The sequence below is a fragment of the Balaenoptera ricei genome, chromosome 13 (assembly GCF_028023285.1).
Source record: "Balaenoptera ricei isolate mBalRic1 chromosome 13, mBalRic1.hap2, whole genome shotgun sequence".
NCBI lineage: Eukaryota > Metazoa > Chordata > Mammalia > Artiodactyla > Balaenopteridae > Balaenoptera > Balaenoptera ricei.
This window is the reverse complement of record NC_082651.1, coordinates 34,873,860-34,880,671: the sequence shown is the minus strand read 5'-3', so window position 1 is coordinate 34,880,671 and position 6,812 is coordinate 34,873,860. Positions and strand designations below refer to the sequence as shown.

At 37.9% G+C, this 6,812-nt stretch overlaps 1 pseudogene; it reads left to right on the top strand.

The window, feature by feature from the left end:
• Positions 1–2,173: 2,173 nt before the first annotated feature.
• On the top strand, positions 2,174–2,785 carry LOC132376939 (mitochondrial import inner membrane translocase subunit Tim8 A-like; annotated as a pseudogene).
• Positions 2,786–6,812: the final 4,027 nt, after the last annotated feature.

Sequence of the window (6,812 nt, the reverse complement as noted above, 5' to 3'; positions counted from 1 at the left end):
CAGGCAGATTCTTAACCACTGCGCCACCACGGAAGCCCCTCTTGTTTCCTGTTCTTGTTCTATGTTATTTTGCTTATTTTATATACTCAACAATAATTTGGAAGACAGATATCTAGTTTTAAAATTCTTTTCGAGTTTCATTTTTTGGTAGCTTTTTTCCATTGTGGTAAAATATACATAAAATTTACCATTTCAAACATTTTTAAGTATACAAGTTAAGGCATTAAGTATATTCACATTGTTGGGCAACCATCACACCATCCATCTCCAGAATTAACTCATTTTCCCAAATGGAAACTCTGTACCTATTAAACAATAACTCCCTTTTCCTCCTCCTCCAACCCTTTTGTGACTGGCTTGTATTACTTAGCACAATGCCTTCAAAGTCCATCCACAGTGTAGCATGTGTCAGAAATTCACTCCTTTTTAAGGCTGAATAATATTCTATTGTATGTATGTATCACATTGTATTGATCCATTCATCAGGTGGTAGACATCTGGATTGTTCTCACCCTTTGGCTATTGTTAATAATGCTGCTATGAACCTGGGTGTTCAAAATCTGTTCAAATCCCTGCTTTCGATTCTTTTGGGTATATACTTAGAAGAAGAATTGCTAGATCATATAGTAATTCTATGTTTCATTTTTTGAGGAACCACTACACTGTTTTCCACGGTGGCTATACCATTTTACATTCCCATCAGCAATACACAAGAGTTCCAATTTCACCATATCCCTGCCAACCCTTGCTCTTTTTTATTTCATAAAAGCCATCCTAATGGGTATGAAGTGGTATCTCTTTGTAGTTTTTATTTACATTTCCTTCATGACTAATGAAGTAAAACATCTTTTCACGTTCTTTTTGGCCATCTGTATCTTTCCTGGAGAAATGTCTCTTCAGATTCTGTACTCATTTAAAAATTAGATTGCTTTTTGCTGTTGTTGAACTGTAAGAGTTCTTCATATATTATGGATAGTCATCTCTCATCAGATATATGAATTGCAAATGTTTTTCCCAATTCTGTGTGCAACCTTTTTACTATGTTGATGGTGTTTTTTTTTTTTTTTTTTTTTGGTGCACACAAGTTTTAAATTTTAATCAAGTCAAATTTATTTTTTATGAAAACTTCTTTAACCTATCTGATCACCAAGTCATGAATAAAATGACAGCTCTTTAGTCAAAAAGACAAAAAAATACAATTGTTTTTTCTTTTCATGCCTTTCATTCCAAAATTAACTTTTGGCATTTTTTTTTCCACCTTGTAACTAAATTTGCTATTTAGATGAGTGTTGTGTCAAACTGACTTCAAAGTTCACCACTGATCACTTTCAGCATTGCTTCATTTCTCTGTAATGAATTCTTCATTTTGATTCATCTCTTCAGCTGGGTGAGTCTTCAAGTGAATTTTTCAAGAAGGTACAGAGGTTGAATATACTTTCTAGCTGCTGTGTACTTGTGAAAATGTCTTTTCATTGTCATAGTGCTTAATGAAAATGCACTGGGTCCATAAATCCTTGAATTATATAATTTCCCCAATAAATACAGATTTGGTTCCATTATTTTTACATTTAGTATTTTAAATAAGCCTGATATCAGACTAAATTTTCTTCTCTTAACTTTTTTTTTTAAATTGTTTATTTATGGGATTTTCTTCTATTTATTTTGACTCAAAAATCTTTTTCTGATATGTGTCTCAGTCTCTGATTTTTCCCTGGATTTTTATGGCAACTTTCAATCTGCATACAGTGTTCCCCTTTTCAGGAGGAGGATGTTTTATTCAATTAAGTGTTTGAATATTACTTTCTTCCTCAGCTGCAGATATAATTCTTGGTTTGGTTTACTTAGCTATGTTTCTTATGTCTCTCATCATCTTTCACAGCATTTTCATTTTCTTCTCCTTTTTCCTCTGTAATTTTGCAGACTCTCAGATTTGTCCTCATCACTAATTTAACTTCCTTCATGTTAATTCCACCCTTTCTTGCCTGCAAAATGTATTTTAAATCTGTTACCAAATCTTTACAGTTTTAGGCAGTCTTTTCCTTCATATGTTCATTCCTGCCCACCCCCCCCCCCCCACACACACACACTTTTTTTCTAAATTGAGACAAAACATGAAATTCACCATTTAAGGGTTCTGCCGCGGAGACACGTGAAGGTCGGTGACTTGGTGCGGAGTTTGTCTCGGCACGCGTGGCCGCGCTGGGATGGCGTCCTCCTCGTCTTCCTCCGCAGCGGGTTTGGGCTCGGTCGACCCGCAGCTGCAGCATTGCACGGAGGTAGAGACTCAGAAGCAGCGCTTCCAGCAGCTGGTGCACCAGATGACGGAACTTTGTTGGGAAATGTGCATGGACAAGCCTGGGCCAAAGTTGGACAGTCGGGCTGAGGCTTGTTTTGTGAACTGCGTTGAGCGCTTCATTGATACAAGCCAATTCATCTAGAATCGACTGGAACAGACCCAGAAATCCAAGCCATTCTTCTCAGAAAGCCTTTCTGACTGACCTGAGTATTACCTCTCTGGAAAAGGAAGGTAGTTCAAGAAATGAAGAGCAGTTGATGGGATGGTTGAAGAAAAGGCTGTGGGGGGATCGGCTCCCACCTTTGTCACTCTTGGGACATCCTGTCATCTGAGAATGAATAAAGACCGATTTTTGTGTGTGGGGGTGGTTTGAGGGTCAAATGTGTTTGGGGTTGTGTTTTTTAATGCTAATCTTGGGAAAACAATTGACAGATGAATGGAAAACTCTACTAGGTGTATGTTACTGTATGTGGGACGATGCTTTCCTCATAGTCCCATTAACTGCTTCCTATAATTTTAATAGTGGAACTGCTCTATAATTTGATATGTGGGACCACATAGGTAATAATCTGTTATTTGTGTGGATTCCTTTCAGATTTCTGGAGAGATCGATATACATCTTTGTGTCTCTCAGAAAGGGCAGCAGTGGGGGAAAGAGTAATTTGGTACTTGACTGTAGGCCTCCTTATCTAGTGTTTGATTATCAGTGCTGGAAAAAAAATGTATGGAGTATTCATACAGTACATTTCACTTTTCTAGATTATCTCCCTCCCTTATACTGTGATTCACTTAAATTTCTATATATAAAGTACAGTCTTGAGCTAGTACAGGTAGCCTGAGAGTCTAGAGGACTTTAGTTAAAGGAATCTAGCCAGCGAACATAATTCTCATACTAAACTGCCACAAGGAAGACGTTAACTTACCCTGTATGTCAGGGTCCAAAAAAATTTAAAGATGTGCCTAAATGAAAAAATAAGTTATAAAGATTTAGGCCAGTCAAAAACTAACAGCAGTTTCAGGTAGAGGTGCATGCCTAACGTAAACCAGCATAGTTTCCATTTACTGCGTTCTTTTCATCACTGAAATAAAAACTTCTACAAGATTCAAAAAAAAAAATTCACCGATTAAAGTAAGTGTACAATTCACTAGTTCTTAGTATTTTCACAACCAATATTGCTATCTAATTCCAGAACATTTTTGTCACGCCCCCACAAAGAAATCTTGTATATGTTAGCTGTTACTCCCTATTTTCCCCTCCCCAACATCCCCTGGCATCCACTAATCTACTTTCTGTCTATATGGATTTGCTCATTCTGGACATTTCATATACATGGAATTATACAATATATGACCGTTTGCTATTGGCTTGAAATATTTCTCCGTTTAATAGTGTCAGTTTTTCGGACTTCCCTGGTGGTACAGTGGTTAAGAATCCGCCTGCCAATGCAGGGGACACGGGCTCGAGCCCTGGTCTGGGAAGATCTCACATGCCGCGGAGCAACTAAGCCCGCGCGCCAAAACTACTGAGCCTGCGCTCTAGAGCCCAAGAGCCACAACTACTGAAGCCCATGCACTTAGAGCCCGTGCTCCTCAACAAGAGAAGCCAGCACAATGAGAAGCCCGCGCACCACAACAAAGAGTAGCCCCTGCTCGCCACAGCTAGAGAAAACTCGCGCGCGGCAACGAAGACCCAGCGCAGCCAAAAATAAAAATACAAATAAATAAATAAATAAATTTATTTATTTATTTAAAAAAATAGTGTCAGGTTTTTTCATTTTAATTCTGTTAGTTTTTCTTTATGTATTTGGGACTTGCTTATACTGCATTTGTCTTTTAAGTCATATAGGAGAAAAACTGACTTACAAACAAAAATACATTTATACTGTCTTTTGTATTTACTTATGTAGTTACCTTTAGTACTTTTTTCATGTGGATTTAAGTTACTGTCTGGTGTTCACCATTCCATCTTGAAAAAAATCTCTTTAGTATTTTCTGTGGGTCAGTTTGCTAGCAGTGGAGTCTTTCAACTGTTGTTTATCTGAGAATGTCTTCATCTCTCCTTCATTTCTGAAGGGTAGTTTTGCTAGGTACAGAATACTTGGTAGGCAGGTTCTTTTCCTCAGCTCTTTGCATATGTCATTGCAATGCCTTCTGGCCTCTATGGTTTCTGATGAAAAATCAGCAATTAGTTTTATTGAAGATTCTTTGTACATGATAACTCCGCTCTTGCTGCTTTAACACTGTCTTTGTCATTTGATGGTTTATGATGTATGTAGATGTGGCTCTCTTTGACTGTATCATGCTTGGACTTCCTTGAGCTTTTGGGATGTGCAGATTAACAGCAGTCATCAAATTTGTGAAATTTTAGGCCATTATTTCTCCAAATACTCCTTCAGTCTCTTTTTCTGTCTCTTCATCTGGAACTCCCATTATGTGTATAATAGGATGCTTGAAGGTGTCCCATAGGACTCTGAGATTCTGTTAATTTCTCTTCATTCTTTTTTCTTTCTGTTTCTCACACTGGATAATCTCAATTGGCCTATCTTCAAGTTCACTGACTCATACTTCTGCCTGTTCAAATCTGATACTGAGCTTTCTCCAGTCAATTTTTTATTTTAGTTATTGTACTTTTCAACTACAGATCTTCTATTTGGTTCTTTTTTGTAATTTCTCTTTATTGATATTCTCTATTTGGTAAGACACTGTTCTTATACTTCTTTTTTTTTTTTTAAACATCTTTATTGAAGTATAATTGCTTCACAATTGTGTGTTAGTTTCTGCTTTATAACAAAGTGAATCAGCTACAGATATACACACGTTTCCATATCTCCTCCCTTCCGCATCTCCCTCCCTCCCACCCTCCCCATCCCACCCCCCCCCCCAAGGTGGTCACAAAGCACCGTGCTGATCTCCCTGTGCTATGCGGCTGCTTCCCACTAGCTATCTATTTTACATTTGGTAGTGTATATATGTCCATGACACTCTCTCATCCTGTCGCATCTCACCCCTCCCCCTCCCCATATCCTCAAGTCCATTCTTTAGTAGGTCTGTGTCTTTATTCCCATCTTGCCACTAGGTTCTTCATGGCCCTTTTTTTTCCCCTTAGATTCCATATATATGTGTTAGCATACTGTATTTTTTTTTCTCTTTCTGACTTACTTCACTCTGTATGACAGACTCTAACTCCATCCACCTCATTACAAATACCTCCATTTCATTTCTTTTTATGGCTGAGTAATATTCCACTGTATATATGTGCCACATCTTCTTTATCCATTCATCCGATGATGGACACTTAGGTTGCTTCCATGTCCTGGCTATTGTAAATAGAGCTGCAATGAACATTTTGGTACATGACTCTTTTTGAATTATGGTTTTCTCAGGGTATATGCCCAGAAGTGGGATTGCTGGGTCGTATGGTAGTTCTATTTGTAGTTTTTTAAGGAACCTCCATACTGTCCTCCATAGTGGCTGTATCAATTTACATTCCCACCAACAGTGCAAGAGTGCTCCCTTTTCTCCACACCCTCTCCAGCATTTATTGTTTCTAGATTTTTTGATGATGGCCATTCTGACCGGTGTGAGATGATACCTCATTGTAGTTTTGATTTGCATTTCTCTAATGATTAATGATGTTGAGCATGCTTTCATGTGTCTGTTGGCCATCTGTATATCTTCTTTGGAGAAATGTCTATTTAGGTCTTCTGCCCATTTTTGGATTGGGTTGTTTGTTTTTTTGTTATTGAGCTGCATGAGCTGCTTGTAAATCTCGGAGATTAATCCTTTGTCAGTTGCTTCATTTGCAAATATTTTCTCCCATTCTGAGGGTTGTCTTTTGGTCTTGTTTATGGTTTCCTTTGCTGTGCAAAAGCTTTTAAGTTTCATTAGGTCCCATTTGTTTATTTGTGTTCTTATTTCCATTTCTCTAGGATCTGGGTCAAAAAGGATCTTGCTGTGATTTATGTCATAGAGTGTTCTGCCTATGTTTTCCTCTAAGAGTTTGATAGTGTCTGGCCTTACACTTAGGTCTTTAATCCATTTTGAGTTTATTTTTGTGTATGGTGTCAGGGAGTGTTCTAATTTCATACTTTTACATGTACCTGTCCAATTTTCCCAGCACCACTTATTAAAGAGGCTGTCTTTTCTCCACTGTATATGCTTGCCTCCTTTATCAAAGATAAGGTGACCATATGTGCGTGGGTTTATCTCTGGGCTTTCTATCCTGTTCCATTGATCTATATTTCTGTTTTTGTGCCAGTACCAAACTGTCTTGATTACTGTAGCTTTGTAATATAGTCTGAAGTCAGGGAGCCTGATTCCTCCAGCTCCATTTTTCGTTCTCAAGATTGCTTTGGCTATTCGGGGTCTTTTGTGTCTCCATAGAAATTGTGAAATTTTTGGTTCTAGTTCTGTGAAAAATGCCAGTGGTAGTTTGATAGGGATTGCATTGAATCTGTAGATTTCTTTGGGTAGTAGAGTCATTTTCACAATGTTGATTCTTCCAATCCAAGAACAT